Source organism: Heterocephalus glaber, unplaced genomic scaffold, assembly GCF_053883595.1.
Source record: "Heterocephalus glaber isolate CG9 unplaced genomic scaffold, H.glaber_assembly_v1.0 deba00000896, whole genome shotgun sequence".
In the NCBI taxonomy this organism is placed as follows: Eukaryota; Metazoa; Chordata; class Mammalia; order Rodentia; family Bathyergidae; genus Heterocephalus; species Heterocephalus glaber.
Genome location: NW_028258170.1, coordinates 7156493 through 7174648, shown reverse-complemented (window position 1 = coordinate 7174648; position 18156 = coordinate 7156493). Strand labels below are relative to the sequence as shown.

Sequence of the window (18156 nt, the reverse complement as noted above, 5' to 3'; positions counted from 1 at the left end):
GGAAAATGATTACTCGCAGGAAGTTGTCCCCATGAATCATGACTCTGTTGTCCTCGGCCCAGATCAAGTAAGAATTAGGGAAAAGACTGGAAAGTTAGGGTGTGAACTATGGTTTGCCAATAGCTCTACTCATTACGAGGTGATGAAAACAGGAAACCTCGGAGCTGCAGGGCTGTCAAGTCACCCACTGCATGGCCACCTGGCCAGGCCCAGGGCAGCATGACACAGGCCAGACCTTCCGAGCCACAGCCCAAGAGGCTGATCAGCAGGCTCAGATGATGCCACCGGGCTTGTCCCGACCGGCGAGCCACTTGGTGATTTCTGATTGTATAAGCATATGTGTCTTACATGTGATGAAACTACAATGTTCTGGGCCTGGGATTTAGCTCAGTGGTTCCAACGCCAGCCTGGAAAGAGCAAGGTCCCAAGTTCGATCTGCGGTACCAAAAAAAACAAAAACAAAAGCAAAAGTTACAGTGTTCTGATGATGCAGAAGAGGGGACATTTAAAATTCCCCGGGGCTAGAGGGGGATGTGAGAACCATGGGCAACGTATGCCCGGGTTGGGGAGGGAGATTCAGGCCAAGGTGGTAACTATGTGGGTGGTGCTCACCCTATGTCATCTCACTTTCTTACCAGCTGAATATTACAAATCAGCATTACCTCAACAGGTCTATTTTTATTTATGCATTAGTAAATGCTACTGACAAATATATTATGGATTTCCCCCAATATATGGGCAAAGGCAAAGGTTGGGTTGTCTTTGGAAGCTTCTAATCACCTTTGCATTGAACTATGGGAAAGAGGATGTGTCTTGCTTTTACCATGACAATCCCATCTAGAATCATGGGGAGGATTTTCCCTATCTGAGCTATCTTTTCTTACCCTGGATTTTTCTTTATTCCCATCACTTTCCGCTTCTGAATCACTTAATTCCAAATCTGTACAATATCTATCATTTTCCTGATATGAAGCTTTCCCTGCAGACCGTCTGAAAAGCTGCCTACCGCAGAACTGTTCTTTAGGGCTCACACTCTCAGTTGGCTTCACACAGCATTGAAGATCCTCAGAGGCCTCTTTAAAGGACCTGCTAAAGTATTCTATGGTGGATTTTCTAAAGGTACCCTGACTGGCCAAGTGGGAACTGAGCATGGACTCTTGGTCACAGGACACCTCACTTGAGGTTTCTTTTTGGGTGACATTCCCAGACCAGCTACCGCCTAGGCCATTGGATTTGGCAAACTTGGGGTTAGGCTCATTTTTCCCATTCTCAATGGAAGACTGTCCATGGAGGGCAGCTTGAAGGGCTAGAGGCTTCCCCAGTGAATGCCCATGATAGAACTCCGAAGATGGAACTCTCCGAGCAGGACTGGAATCCTTTGCTTCACTCCGAGAATGACTAAGACTGGCCAGCAAACAGTTACTCTTGCTCTCTAGTGGATGTCTTGAATGCGATTTCACTTTCATTTCTAGAGGCTTGGAAGGCACCTACATGTTTCTTTTAGTGGGACCAGGGGAGCTTCTGTCAGGAGAGTAGAGTTGGTGGTCAGCTTCTATGGAGCTGTTTCTGGAGTCTTCCAGGGGTGATCTGGGCATTTTTAACTTTAAGGTAATTCTTGGTGGTGGGTAAAACAATGAGTTTTCTAGTGTATTTGTCAAAGGAAGTCCTTCACCAATTTCTTGGTTAAAGAAGCTGGACCTGCAAATTGAAGATCTGTTCCTGTATTTTGCTGTGTGATAGTTTCAGCTTCTCTCTCCTGCTTATGATGTAGCACAGATTTCGGACCCTTTCCAAGTCCTGCCGTAGATGCATAAACATTTGGATGTGAGTGTGAATATTTTCCTCTTTTGGCTGTACAAGGCCATTTTCTTCATCCTTCTTTGGAGGAAATAATAGCTTGTTGAAGTTGCTTTCGCGCTTTAGTTTCCAGTAGTTATACATAAAGTCTACAACTAGTGTGGGCTGCCCCAGCTCTGCTGCCACATCTTCCACTTGGACCAAGGTCTAGAACTCCTCCCCAGCTCCCTAAGCTTCTGTTCCCGAAGACTGTTTTTCTCACTTTTGGCCTAGCTCTGCTCGGCAGCTCTGTGGTGGGGGTACTCAATCTCCCCTGGTTTCTGCCTGTTTTGGCTATGCTTGAGGCAGTAAGACTTGAACTTTACTTCATCCCCCTCATCTAGGATGGTCTTCATCTCTAGGCTGTGCTCAAAGGCACGGGTGACATGGAAGGCAGTGATGCAGCTTTCCACGGAGCACTGAATACAAGCCCCTGTCTTCAACTTTCACAGGCTGCAAACTAAGGCCCACCAGCTAGGCGGGATGGGTGAGAGGGTTGTGATTGGCTCCATCCTCTCAGGACAAGTGATGCTGACCTCTGGAATCCACGGTGCACAGCTGACGTGAGCCCATTTAGTCCCTGTCCTGTTGGTCTTCATGGCTCCACCTTTCTTTGGACATAACAGACACTGTGGATGAATACCCAGGACACAGGAGCAACATAGCCAGCTGCCTTCTGGGACCTTTATAATGCCATAGCAGGCCTGATGCACACAGATGTTACACTTATCACAGAATACCATATCTTTCCCTTCTTCACTGTCCGGAGACTGGCACACATCACAGATCACATCTTCATCATACTCTATACCTAGCCCTTCCTCTGTCTCAATAGTATGGTTCATATTTTCATGGCAATGAAGTTCCAGGACTTCTATTGTTTTTTCCATAAGGGTCTCATCAACTGGCCCATGACCCATTTCTGTGAGGTCTTCATTAAACTCCTGAAGCCAGAAGATGTCCATGTCATCTAGGTCATAGCGGCATGTGGATGCTGCCAGTTCCTGGATATTAATGTAGCCAGGCTCTGTGGTCTCTGGGCTGGAGCAACGGATGTATTTCCAGAGTCGGACAAAGAGAATTTCCTTTTCCTTTTCAGCTATAATCCTGAGAGAAGGCTGTGGAACATTGTCTAGATTGGCTGGTACTTGGACTCCCTTTTCCCATTCTTCTTTCCAGGTGTCAGAAAAGAGGTAATAGATATCAGGATTAATGTGGTGAGAATCTGGAATTTTCATGGCACTGATGAGGTCCTTCTGGAATACCTCATCAGGTTTCTTGTGTCCTTTTGGAATTTTTGACTTGCTCCTATACATTGGGCCAGAAGTAAAGGAAGTGGAAAGACACTCGTTTGAACTGTCAGTGCTGCTGAGAGGCCCATGACGTTTCATCCTGAAGCATCCCGACTGGCTGCCCGCCGTCTGCCCACCGCACGCTCTTCTGACAAATATATTATGGACAATATAAAGTATTCACAAAAACATTTTTTAAACAGCTTGCATTCAATGCTGTACTTGTTTCTGTTACCCTCTCCTCTTACTTCAGCAGGCCTCCCTCTGGGGCCACCGACCTTACAGTTTGGCTTTCATGGTAGAACTCATGTATCAAATGAGCTCAAAAAGTGTTTGTGTCTTTACATAATTTTGTTAAAATCCCAAGTGGCCTGTTAATTTTGTCTGTCATGATAGACTTCATGTATCTAATAAGCTCAAAAAAAGTCGTGTGTCTCCACATGATCCTATTAAAAGTCCCAAATAGCATGCGAAGTTCTAGGCTGACCCTGAGCCAGAACCAAGCCCATGAGCACTCAGGAGGTGCAGGAGCTGAGCCTGCCCTCTGGCTGCGGGGCACCATGCATGCGTTTCTGGGTCAGTGCCCGCTGGGTTTGGTAGAAATTAAGGATCATCTGCTCCAGAGTGCCATTCTCCCCCAGATGTATTTATGCGCACAAGCACGGCTTGTTTGGCAGAGATCAGGGTTATGCAAAGGGGAGAGGACACACCTCCCTGCAGGGCAGGGCCAAGGAGAACTTTCCCCTGAACCACAGCACTGTGTGAATTCCAGAAAGGGACCACCGGCCAAGGCCAAGGTGCCGTGGCTTGGAAGGCACTGAACCCCACTCGCAGTCTCCACCTGTTCTCCTCCAAGGCGCAGAATCCTAGACTTGAAAGATGTCTCCTCCCATTCCCCACTGGAAAGTGTGTGCTTTTTTAGACTCCTTGGCAGGGAGACCACTGAACCACTATTACCATGTTAGTGTGACCTTCAGAAAAAGGCCTCGTGGACTCATAACAGTGCTAAGAGGATCTAAAACGCTGGTGCCATGTCTGCGGAGGAGAAGGAAGGATGAAAGGGGAAAGCCTGCTGGAAGCCCTGTGGATTGGAAGGAAGGGGTGCTGGTGGCCCCGTAATGAATAGTCTCCCTGAAGGCCAAACACACCATTCATAGTATTGATTAGAAATCATTCTGACAGCCACCCTAAATTTGGTTCTTTCTGGGTTAGTTCCACAATTACTGAAATGAGGAAGTGAGCCCAGAACTTTTGTAACCTTGGAGTTGACAAGAAGTTATGAAAATTCCCAATGGGCTTACACTAGACTCTCATACTCGAGCAAGGAAAAACAGGGGCATTCCATTGATGAATCACACCAAAGGGACAGGGGACACTGGAACAAAATGAGTCTTCACAAAATTGGGGAGAATCAAATCAAGTTAACAGTTTGGGAGATATGACTATATTTTCCACAAATCATAAGAACACTAAATGAGAAATGCTTGGAAACAAAGATTGATACACAAAGACTACTTGATCAGAAGAAAGAAAAACAGGAGCAAAGATACCTGAAGGCCAATGGCTATGGGGAGGGAGAACTGGGATGGGCCAGCTGGGAGCAGAGGAGATTCCGCCAAGCCTGGATATGCTGAGGGCAAAGGCAGCCAGAGGCTGAGGAGGAGCTGCCTTTGTTCATTCTCTGAGGCTGCAACTGTGTATCTGAGGCCAAGCAATTTATAAGGAATAGAGACTTAGTTAGCTTGGGAGTCCGGAGGCCACAGCTCTGCTACTCCCCGAACCATGAATTCCATGTCAGTGCTGAGTGGGTTTTCTAAGAGGCACACCTCAGTCCAAAACATTTCACACCTTCCCTAAAGGGTCAACAACTAATTCTTAGAAAGAAAGCTAGGATTAGAATGAGATTCCACACTGAGAAATTAATGCTTCAACCCCAAAATACAAATGTTAAAATTCTGCTTCTGCAACATCCTCTCAGATACATTTACTCTACAAGCTTGGTTTTCTTCTGTAAAACTGGAGGAATATGCTTTCCCCATTGGTCAGTGGAAGGATTGAATGAGAATATTTATATATCCAATACACATACATGCACACATAGTTATAAAGATATGATTACATAGGATATCAAATGTACAATACATTCATTATACATGAAGCACACATAGTGTAGCATTGGACTTATAAATGAAGCCATTTATTATCAACACTTTTTTAAAGTCCTCAGCCGAGTACATATAGAATTCCAAAGAGGTACAGTTTTATTCATTTCTTCAAACAGTTTAAGATGTAGTTTAAAAATTAGAATAAAATTCATGAAATATAATACATGATTAGGAACTAACTTCTGTAATTTTTACTATACATGTAGTAATTCAAAATAAGAGGCAATACGTAAAGTTAGGTTGAATTTTTAAATGGCAAAAATCCCCTTAAATACAAATGTAAAATTATTCTTCAAACAATAAAAAAGATCCAAATTCGAGTAACATAAAATATCTGTTTTCTTTTTAGCATGGCCTAAAGCCTCAAGTAGAGTATATTCCTAGCCATGAAGATTTTAGTTTGAAATTTCCTTCTCCTTTCACTCAATATCAAAATAGTTTCAAAAGACCGTCAAAAGCTACCTTTCCAACTACAAGTAGGGACGTAGATACCAAATCTGACCTCTAGAATAAATGTATTATACAGATTTCAGATTTATAAAGTTATCTCAATAATTTACGACCCTGTAGACAATTATCTCATTTCTTCGTATAAAACATGTATTTTATTTTTAAGAAACTAAAGTTTATTAGCATCTTTAAAAGTGGCTTAGCATAAAAACAAATCAAGTGCTTCTGGGATAACTTGATATGTTTGTTCTGTTGAGTAAATGATAGGTGCCCTATAGTTATTAATGGACTAATTTATGAAATGAAAGAAAAAAAGAAAAGGAAAAAATACCAAGCAAGACCCAAAGAGAGAGAGCTAGATTGTCTGGGAGACCTCCTAGATATGGTGGACCCTTGACTTATGAACTCAATTGGTTTACGAGGGCTGGTTGTAACTCAGCTTGGTCGTAAGTCAATACAACTGAGATCTGGATGTTTACTTGGGTACACGTTATAGATAAGAGGCAGATGAATCTTCCATTAACCTAATTAACCCAAGTTGTTCGTATGTCAGGCTGCTCGAAACTTGAGGGTCCACTGTAGATCCTTCAGCAATCAAAACTGACTACTCAAAACAGTATTTAGTTTAAACTATTTACTCATCCACTCAATTCCTTGGTGTGTGCCAAATATCGCATTGTAAGAAGCTGGCTTTATACAGGTAATTACTATAATGTGCTAAGTGTTGTAATGGACAAATGTACAAATTGCTTGGGAAGCACATAATTGCAGAAATGTGATGCCTTGCAATCATTCAAGAAGGGCTTTGTGCAGAATATTTGCACTAGGGTTTACAAGCACTATTGCAGGGAGACTTAGGATTCTTTGCCTGGTCTCCAATCTGCAGGTCCCTTGCCTAGCTAGACAAATGTGAGCCACAGTACACTACAGTTTCCCGGAAATGCCTCTCAGCAACCTCTCCTGGTGGCAGTGGAGCCATTTCTGGGGATAATAGGGTCCTGGCTGTTATGTATATCTAAGTGTATATGACCTTAAAACTCCTTCCTTCCTGACTGTACTAGTCCCGACATTTAAATTTAACTGAGTTAGTGAGAAGTCGAAGTAATAGGAGGAGAAAAAGGAGGTCCTGTGAAAAATGTATTCATTTAGCCCTTGAGAGTCCTTGAGCAATTTGGATATATTTCAAATGTTGCCCTCAAATTCATAGGAAAATTAAATTCAAGTTCTTTGAAGGATATTTATGGTATTGAAGTAGATTTTTTTAAATGTCCTGGAAAGAATCAAGAACTGAGGGTTACAGAGCTTTGATAGAAAGATTCCAATGTGTCTATACACAGCAACACTAAACTATTATGTGTAATAAATATGTGTATCATTCAAAATTTCCTAAATAAGGTCTTATTTCAGATCTGGGGCGCTGATTCCAATGGCATTGTTTTTCTGTGCTACTCATTAACTCTGTGTTTTAACTGATCCTTTGTAAGTTTGACCCAGTCATGCATGTATATATATTTTTGGTCTACAGGTTAGATTAATTATATTTATTAAACTTTCTGTCCTATCCCTCAGCTCTCTGCCCCCCTGAGACTCTACAGTGGCAGCTGATTCCCTACATCCAAGCTCACACTGCACTTGAGCAAGTCTGCCCACTTCTTTGACAAGTCATATGTCTTCAGTAATTTTTTTCCTTTAAGTGTATTCCATTCAGTTTGCCCTCTGGGGCTTTGTTTTCTCCAATATTTTTCCAGGATTTCATCTTTGGTCTTTTCTTCACTCCTCACTTTACCATTGCCTCTGTTTCCAGAATGAAGCAGACTCACAGGTAGAGACCATTAAGCCCTCGCAAGCCTGTGTCCACCCAGGCAGGGTGCCAAGTTCGCTCATGTGAGGTGCGTTCAGAAATCTGACTTCCTGACCCAGAGGAGGCAGACCAGGCTTTTTAAGCACTGATACAAACTGATATTAAACAACTGCTAACCCTTGAAACCCACTCTCAGAAAGCATCTGTGTTTATACTTAAATAAATTATATATCAAGTGGGAGCAGAGGGTGCTGGGGTAAGTGAATATCAAAGAAATACAAGAAAGAAAAATACATGGAACAAGGGGATTTGAGCTGTGGGCTGCATATGGACCATTTCATACATAAATCAGAACTGTAAAGTGGGTCTGATTATCTCTGAGATAAGAAGTAGAACCCAAGGTGGGTGTGGTGGTACATGCTGTAGTCCCAGCACTCAGGGGTCACGCAGGAGGATTTCAAATTTGAAACTACGTGACAAAACCCCGTGTCAAACCAAAACCAAAGAAACAGGAGAAAAGAAAAGAAAAGAAATAGAGACTCAGAGTAGTTCACTAACTTTGCAATGTTTTCAGAGCCAGTAAGTGAAAGAACCTGAAAGGAAGGGAGAGGAGCTGATTCTCAGCGTGGCTCAGCCCACGTGTGGGGCTGTTCCATGGCACCTAATGGGCCCGCTCCCAAGAAGCAAGAGCCCACAGGGAGAGGCAAGATTTACACCGATAGCAGGAAAGAACTACTTAATTTTAAAAATGAATACAAGATAGTATATACTAAAACACAACAAGGAATGTGTTCACAGGACGTGCAGTCTCAGATACAATGCCGAGGCCCCACCCTCTGTGGCTCCTGCAGAGTCACGTCCGAGCTTACAGGGATCCAGGTTTATGGGATAATTGCCCCATGCTTCTTCAGTTTGGCTCCTGCATATGACAGCCGAGCGCTGGCAGCCAGACCTTGTATTGCCAGTTTTCATTCCCTAAGCCTCCTGCTCAAATAACTTCTACCAAAACCCTTACCCAGGATGTCAGCTTAGCTAGTAACCCTTGAAAAATAACAAGGAAATAGAATTTACAGTTATTTTTACAATGTCTGTACAAACAGCCATAAATTCTACAGATCACATCTTACAGAGGGCTGCAATGTTTACCGTAAAAAGGGGCAAAACAAATATTTGCTTGTGGGGCTTTGTCTGTTGGAGCAGAGTCTGAAGTCCAGGACCATGGCACCCACTGTGGCCCACAGAGCTTCAGCAGGTACCCTGCTCCTGACCTACTGCCGGCTCCTTTGAAATGGAAGATTGGTTCTCCCACTGACTTATCAAACACACAGCCCATACAGGGCCAGATAAAATTGTTTGAGTACTCATCTGAAACTTTTTCTGCTTTAGACCAGGAATACAGCCATTTAAAGCCACATCCTGGAAAGAAAACAGAGAGAGAGACAGAGAGCGAGAGAAAGAGAGAGAGAGAGACACGGAGAGATGGAGTCAGAGACAGAAAAAGAATAAAAGAATCGGAGAACTTTATCCAAACCCTCAACACCTCCTGTTTCCTTCCTGGAATGTAGATGGAAGAAGCAGGGTGCAGGAGTGCCTGGGAAAATACCCAAGCTTTCTACCAAGAACCTGAAATTCATCTTTCTTTTGTTCCTCGGCTCACTATAAATCAGAGCCCTCATAGGAAGCAATTTCACTTTAGAATACACTGCATTGACTTCAGGCCATTAGATTAAAGGAAGAGGAGAAATGTCCTTTGCCCCTTCCTGTACTGCCCCCAACTCTAGAAACATATCTCATGCGAATAATTCACTTATAATGTAAATTAAGCACACATAGTTCCTGAGATGTGAATCCACATTTCCTACAGTAACAACATTCTAACTAAGGAGTATCAAGAGCAGTGGGGCTCCTCCATGCAGCAATGGGGTAGCCGGGACGCGGGCTGGAGACCCGGGTATGGGCTCCCAAGGGGACACCAGAGACTGACAGCAGACCACTGCGCCCTCCTACTGCTCTGGGACTCTGGTGTGTGCGCTTGGCACAGGGCTGGACAGGAAGGTGCATCTGCACGTCCAGAGTCTCTTTCTTTACTTCTTCCTTATAGTCGCTTTTATAGTTCTACCTGAAATACTCATAACTTTTCATCAGTTATAGACTAGATAGAGTCTGAGTTCAGTTTTGAGGATTGATAGCAGAGGAAAATATTATTTATAACTTGATTTCAACGGCTTGCTTAATAATATGCCAATATTTTGGCTTGGGAACTCTTCTGCCAATTTGTTTTCCATAAGCATGTCACAGGAGCTTAAGTGTGTCCTGACCCTTTAATGCTTGTATTTCTAGTATGGGACTTTTTAGTTTTTAAAAAACTTTATGTAGGTATTTATTTAGTCATTTTGAGACAAGGCCTTGCTATGCTATCTAGACTGCTCTCAAATTCCCAGCTAAGAGATACCCCTGCCTCAGCCTAATTTTTTCTATTTCTACCTATTTTAGGTAGAACTTTGGCCTCAAAGCCTCTGAGTGGGGACTCAGTTGCTAAATTCAAAGGCCGGAGAATACCTACTCCACAGACTGAGGCGGGTAAGAATAAAGTGAAACTGCTTCAACTCCTAGCAGCACTCCTGGGTTACCTTTCCCCAACTGCTGGGGCACAAGGAGTGCAACCCCCACAGTGCCAGACCTCTGTGGTGACTCCCGGTCACGTCCAGCCAGTGGTCCTGTGGCCGTGGGTTTCCCCACCTGCCCTGGGTATGGCTGCAGTGTGGTGCCTTTGAGACCAGTGTAGCCTGGAGTGTTTACCAGTTCCTTTCTTTTAGGGTCTGGGTGGCTGCAAAACTGGTGAGGAAAGTTTGCTGGCTTGTTTGTGTTTTTAACCCGGGCACCAGTCCCTTCAGCAAGGGAGCTGCCAAGAAAAAAGGGGAGAACTAGGAGAGCAGCACTAGGAGAGGAGAGGACAGAGGAAGCCTCTTGTGACTCCAGTTCCTCACCCCAAGGGGAGTTGAGATTTCCCGATGGTAGAAGGCGGGTACGAGTGGCCAGGGCTGAGGCTCTTTCTGCAGGGCTTGCTAGGCTGGCCAGTCTCTGGGGCTAGGGGCAAAAACACGAGGGGCCAACCACAGTGACCCCAGGAATAACCCAGGGAGAACTGGGACCTCACTCACCTCTTCCGGCCTTGGTTTGGGAAATCATTTCGGGATTGAGAAGACTATTAACAGTTTGGGGCCTCTGGGACTTTTTCCCTACAGGCTCTTTCAGTCTCTAACGTGCAAAGAGAATGCAGTTCTGAGAGCGCAGGCGCATCTCACACCGGCTAGGCTATGGGCCAGCCCACACCTAGCAGTGTGTTTGCAGAATACCAGGTTCTGAAGAACACTTTCCTAGAATCAGAAGTTTCCTGTCCACTCTGAGAGTCCATGAATTTATAGAAGCAATCCAGAATCAAGCACCTTTTGTGGAGATATAAAAAGAGATCCAGTTGATGATACTGCTCCACCAATTTTACAGATAAAATTATGCACTAAAGGTAGTTTATTATAATCACTAGCTTTGTATGATCTATTTGAGGACAAAGAATCAGTCATGAATGCTACCAAGGAAAACCCAGGAAAATTTTTCAACCACATCAGTTATTGCAGCAAAAATACCCCTACTGCCGCTGCCCACTGCTTGGCTCATGCAGTGCTAGGAAACAGAAGTGAAAACTCTGCTTCTGCCTCTAAACAGCCCGAGTGGGAAGAGGGCTCTGAGGTGTCCCCCCAATTCCTGGCCCCCGATGGATGTACACACCACAGAGTGCCCTCAAGGGCGTAGAGGACATGTGCACAATGGGGAGCGTTGTCCCCAAGAGTGTTCCCTTAGGGCCAGACAGGGATTCTGCCAGTATGGTTAAGGTCTCCAGTGCATGGACCGTGAATTCAGTGTGAGATGGGATTGCTGGGCCTGGCCTCACAGGGTGAGCACAAACCCCTCAGAGGCTCAGCCGGCCATGGGGGTGCATACCTTTGTTCTGGGAGGCCAAGGCAGGGACATGGCAAGTTTGAGCTCAGCTTGGGTAACTTAGCAATTTAGTGAGGCCCTTTCTCAAAATTTAAAAAGAAAGAGGTGGCTGAGGATGTAGCTCAGTGGAAAGGCTCTGGTTTTAATCCTCAGTACTGAGGGAAAAAAATCAGAGATTCAAAACCAGAGGTAATTTCCTATCGGCCTATGAGGGGCACACTGCTGTGTTGTGGAAAGAGACTGGCAAGAGGCCACTAGGAACTGTGAATAGACCTGATTGATGGCTAGCATGAAAGCAAGGACCTCAGTCCAGCAACCACAGAAAGCTGAATGCTGCCAACAACCAAGAAGCTCAGAAAAGACCCCAAGGAAACTGCAGCCCCAGCCAGCCTCTTGACTTCAGCCTTGAGAGGGCTGGCAGTGGCCCCAGCTACCCACATCCATCCTCTTTATCTGCAGAAACTGTGACCTAATGAGCTGTCTCTGTGAACTACTGAACGTGGGGTGGTTTGTGCTGCAGTGCTGTGGCCTGGGCTGGAGCATGCCCGGAGCCCACATGTTCATGGCTTGGTCCTCAGCTTGGTCTCCTGGTCACTGCAGGGTTCCCTGAAGGTGGACAGTGGCTCTGGCTTCTCCCTTTGTACCTTCTCATCCTAGCCAATGTGGGTAGTTTTGCTGTACCCACCCCATCATGTGCTAGGAACACAGACAAAAAGTAGTATGCTCAACTGGTCATGGGCGACATCCTCCCAAACTCTGAGCAAAACATTCTTCTCCTTACAATTTGAGCATCTCGGTATTTATTATAGTAACGAAACTGACAAACAAACATGTGCAGCATGTGTGTGTTTGCAGGACAGACCCCAGACCACTCCTCAAACCCAGCTGAAGGCTTTGAAGCTGTCATTCCGGGCACTCAGACACTACAGGAAGCAGAGATGCTGGTATTGGTATTGACTGGATCCATTTCTGGGGTCAGTTATCCCCTTCTCCCAGGAATTCTTTTCCAAAACATTTCTATAGGCCATATGACAGCTTTCTTAAAAAGAACTTAATTTTTTCTTTTGTTTGTTGGTTATTGTTTTAAGATGGTAAAATTCAACCTATTCTATGAGTAGTCAAGAAAAGTAATTAATATTTTTATCAGTAATTCCCTGAATGAACCCAGTAGATGCCTCATCTCATACACCAACATTCCTGCTGATTCCTCCTTCAGAAATGAAACTAAAAATCTTCATGAAACAGGCAACTCTTTTAGAATAATGCTACTCCAGGGGCCAAGAATTTAGCTCAGTGGTTCCACTGCCTGCCTTGAAAGCACAATGTCCCGAGTTCGATCCCCAGTACCAAAAAAAAAAAAAAAAAAGAAAGAAAAGAAAAGAAAAGAAAAGAATAACACTACTCCAGGAGTGGTGTCCAGGATGGTACTGTAGAGCACCTGGCAGAACATGAAGTTTGTTGATGATATTCTTGGTGTTTTCTTATTGATAGTCAAACACAAAACAGCTAATAAGAGAAAGAAAATTTTTAAAAGTCTCCTGGAAAAAAAGCACTGAGGCATGTTGTAGTTATCTGATAATGTACTGCTACTTATCCCAGGCAGAGTGAGAGGATGAGGTCCCACAGCGTCCCAGGAAATCAGGAAAGTTTTCTGATAAAGCTGAATTTGTTTTCCTTCCCTCCACTTACGCCCCCTCACACAAGCACGGCACACACCGTCTGCCCCACACCAGCACGAGTCCACTGACCGGCAAACTGTAACCCCGCCCCTTATCCCACTGTTACTCTGTGACCCAGATGACTATCATTTCAGAAGCTCAGTCGTGGGGAGGAGTCCACAGTGACAGTGGCTTTAAGATACCGCGGTCTCCAGAAACAAAACAGAAAGCCCCGCGTTGTGATTTCCCGAGCTGCTCCTCCTAGCCAGGGTGAAGGCAGGCGCTTTCTCCTGGGCAAGCGGAGCATCTGCCTGCACCACCGTGTTCCGTGGGGTTTCCCGGGGAACAGTAGGTAGGATCCGTCCCTCGGGTTTTACAGTGCTGGAAGTCTGCAAAGTGCTTCAGAAGTTCGTCTTCTCACCTTAGGTCCTTACAACAGCCCAACAGGAGTCAGGGCAAGGTCATTATTCCCGGTTTATGAGGAACAGAAACTTCCATTTCTAGAGGTTCATGACCAACTACACCATGGCAGCCTGGGAACTGGTAGGAGAAACCAAGAGCTTTAGCTTCATTTTGGATTTTGCTTTTTATCAGGCGGGGGTGTTTGTTTTGTTTGTTTGTGGATTTTTTTTTTTTTTTTTTTTTTTTTTTTTATGCTGAGGATTGAATCCCGGGCCTGGCTCAGGCTAAGCACTCGCTTTCACACTGAGCTGTACCTCCAGCCAACCCAAGTCTTTCGATTGTAAGTCGGGCAGTCGTTTTTCCAGGATCCCTGTCCTCTTACAAACACATCGGTGAAAGGGTGGAAATAAGCATTCAGTAGTCAGTGGCTTCTTATCATTTCTGGTCTTGTCTGCTGATCTCTTTCCATGCTCATGAAGTACGTGTGTGAAAAATGGTCGACACAGACAAGCACAGGTTCTCTAGCACAACTCTGGTGCCTGCTGTTCATAAGTCCTATGGGTTATCCTCCGCGAACACCCATTCCTGGTAGTCTATTTCTCATTCCCCCTCGCTTCTGCCTGGACTTGTTTCGGCTCCCTTTGTCTGAATTGCATTTGCCCCTGGAGACTGCTGGACTTTGCCCAGGCTGCTAGAAAGGCCTGTCTGGCCCAGGCTGTTCCTCCACTTATTCCATGACTAAAATTTCTGTTAATGTATGCATGACCCTTTCTAGGGGATGAGCCATGGACTGGCTTGTTTATCTTGTACTTTCTATAGTTAGCACTTGCTGGGAATTTTAGCATTGTCATGTTTGTAGAATTGGGATTTTTTTAAAAATCATGGTTTTGTTGGCTAGGAAACAGAAACACAGGGGAGCCTCTGGAGGTATCTCTTGCCTACCCAAACTGGCTCTGTGGGGACTGAGAATCTAAGAATGAATGAATTGCCCCCCATCGTACTTTATGAGTTGGGCTAAAGGTGGGAGTAAAGAGCCAAGGGAATAATGCCAGTAACCTTTGGAAAAGCCTGCTGAGGATCCTGGAATTTAAAGTTACACCTCTGGTCACTGCACTGGTCATGAGCCTCCCCATGCACCTCTCTTTTCCAGAGGACCTGCTGCAGGGAAGACAGCAGGCAGCTGCCAGATGCCTCATCGCTGGTTCCACTGTAAAGCTCCGGCCAGGTCACACTTCCCACTGGCTGCTGCTAGATAATATCCAAGTGGTGTGGAGACTAAGACCAAACCCCTCTACCCTTCACAGGCCTTCTCAGATGGGAGACATCACACCATGGAGCTCAGGGACTCTACTGGCCTGGCTGAGACTTTCTCAGAACTGTGCGATAGTCCAAGACTCCTTGCAACTCAGTCTTCCTTCTTGCTGTCCTTTCACAGTCCTGGGTCAAGTCTGAGGGCTGTCTTTGCTATTTATGGGCTCTTCCCACTTTGTCCTGCACAATTTCCCCAGTAAATCTCTTGCTTGTGGTAGGATTAGTCAGCTCTCCCATGGCTGCAACACAATATCCAATCTTAAAGGCAGAAAGGTTTATTTTGGTCTATAGTTTCAGTAAGTTCAGTCCATGGTTAGCTGGCTCCAAAACAGAAACAGTAAAGTGGAAAGGCATGACAGAGGAAGACTGCCCACATTGTGGCAGCCAAGAAGCAGAGAACAAAGGGAAGAGGGGAAGACAAGAACACACTCTTTCAAGTCACTCCCCCCAGTGAACTACCTCTTCCAACCAGGACCTAACTCTGAACAGCACAGTTATCTATGAATTCATCAAGACTAATCCACTGATGAGAAAAACATCTCCATTGTTCAGTCACCTTACAAACACATGAGGCATTGGGGGACATTTTAGATCTCAACCCTAACACCCATTGAATCCCATCTTCACATCTGCTTTTCAAAGGACTTGAATTGATAGATTCAAGATTGCATTCTGAAAGTTACATTTTAAGAATGCTACTGTGAAGTGGGAATGTGCTCAGTAGTAGAACACCAGCCTACCATCAGTACACCCCCTCTGAAAAAAAGAATACCGCAAGACAAAACAAATAGATTGTTTCTTTGTATCTGAAGTGCACACAGGAGAATGGAGGAATAAAGGGAGCCCACATTGGCCCATAAGTGGTGTGAAGAATGTCCGGTTGCTGTTAATTCCAGGGACAAAAGTAGTTATCGAGGTACCACATCAACAGAGAAGCCTGGACCAGACCCCTGACAATCACAGCATAATCTGCACAGCTGTGTCTACATCTAGCCAGCCAAGAGAAGCAACAGAGGACACTGCAAAAAGAATTAACTTATGTCAACTATGACATAGGGTAACATCTCAATCTCTATTTTGTTTTCCAGTCTTCACTGAGCATTTAAAACCATTTTGTGCTTTTGCTGTGCTTATGGATATTCATGACCAGAAAGAGATACAAAAATTGTAAGGAGTTGTGACCTGATCGTTTTTATTGAATGAGGAAGCCATTCAATTGCCAAATAGCAAATAATTAATTTACCGAAAAGACTAATTTAAATAAAGACCAAAGCACCATGAGAGCACAGTGTTTAGTCCCTTAAAAATACCAGACCCCACACACACACATTAAAAACACAAAAGATTTTTGAGCTCTTCTACCATATCCAAAGAAAACCAAGGTTTCTGTGGCCTGCCATGAAACCCTAGGTGACAGGAGCTTTTAGAGATTAGTGTAGTGTCTCAAGCTTTGGTTAACTCATTGGCAAATGTAAAACAGAATAAATGATGACTCTCACACAGCTGCCACAGAGATCTTTGTATCAGCTCCTGAAAGGTTTGGCCTCTGACTTCTGAGAAACCTAGGAGCCAACCTTTGCCAGAACCTTTCTTTCTGTTGTTAAATATTATAAATAGAGCACCTTTTTTCTAGTTTCAAATTACAGAGTGATTCTGAAAAGTTTTTCAAATAAGATAATTTAATGAAGATTCTAACATATCCCACTCCATCCAAGTAGTCTAACCAGCAGCAGCTGAGAATTTTTCATCTGGCCCAATACTCTTACTTTATAGGTGAAAAAAATTGAGGCCATAAATTACAAGATTTGCCCAAATTTACAAATTAATAAAGCCTGAAATCAATTTGTCAGTTGTCAGATAAATTCAACTTGATCAACTTGGAAAGTATACTCCAATATTCTTGAGAAGTATGAGTACAATAATGAAAAATAATTCCTACCCTCAAATGGTAAAATATGCTCTAACATTCTACCGTGCAATTTCATTCTGTCTGCAATGTGGACATGGCATGATTCCTGCCTGCCTCTGCGGGGTTTACAGACTGCAGCACAGGGCCTCAGTCTATGAAGCAGGTTTAATTACAGGGGGTGATTGAAGGCCAAAAGACAGTGAGCCAACCAGTGCTGGGAGTCACAGGCCTTTCTGAAGCTGTCTTGGTGCCACCAAAAGAGGGGCTGCTCCTGAGGCAGAGCCTGTAATGGCTTCTCAGCAGCCCACACCACCTACCAGCAAGCTTGGGTGATTGGTTTCTTCAGCTTTAACAAATGTCACTTGCACTTTTGCATAACAGTTTCCTCACACAACACTATAGCCAAATAGTTTTAGGACTTTTAGACTCTACAGGATTTTACACTCAGTGTTGGTTTTTTGGTGCTTTCTCCCCCCAATTCTCCTTATGTTTGTGTTAAATTTATTAAACTATATAAGACAAGAAAGAAAAAACACTCTTGTTTTTCTATCCAAAAGGGAATTTTTCCTTCAACACTTCTTCTCTTTCATTGGAAAAGTACTTGGCTCTGCGAGTGTTTTATATGATAAAAACAAAGCCTTGTGTAAGGCCTTGGGTTCAATCCCCAGCCCTGAAAAAAAGTAATAATAAAAAAGTTTTAAATAGCCAGGTGTAGTAGGTACTCTGGGAAGCTGAGGTAGGAGGATGGCAAGTTTGAGCCCAGCCTGGGAAATTTAGCAACATAGCAAAACCCTATCTCAAAATAAAAAGTAAAAAAGGACTGGGGTTGGAGCTCAATGTAAAGGCCCTGGGTTCAATCTCCAGTACTGAAAAAATAATCAAACACATAAACAAGTAAATGAATAAATACATAAAGGATAGAAATAGATTGTATGTATATGAATCTTATAATAAAAATACTAAGACAAATTCATTAATTAAAACTCTTTAAATCAGAAGAAAGGCCTGGATTATTTTGCTCATAATATAGGTTTAGGAACTGAAAGATTTAGAGACACATGTTGCAGGGTTTATACTCTGATCGCCCTCCACTGCCTCTTTGCCTCCAGCTTCCTTACCTCCTCCTACCCCACTGGTTTAGGCCTTGCCTGTTCAGTGTGTGCCAACCTTGCCTTTTTCCCAGAATATAAGAACCGTGCCTCCCACAGTGCCCTGGCTAGGGTCCAGGGTGCTGCTGGCAGCACGGGCCTGAGTCAGGCTGTAGCTTCAGCGGGATCTGGCTCTAGGTTTCTCCCCTTAATTTGTTCGCTGTTGCCATCGTTGGCAGGGTAGTGGC

General features: G+C 44.2%; 1 pseudogene; it reads right to left on the bottom strand.

Annotated features, from left to right (window-relative positions):
- Positions 1-776: 776 nt before the first annotated feature.
- LOC101712370 (protein Jade-3 pseudogene) lies at positions 777-3355 on the bottom strand (annotated as a pseudogene).
- Between the last annotated feature and the right edge of the window lie 14801 nt (positions 3356-18156).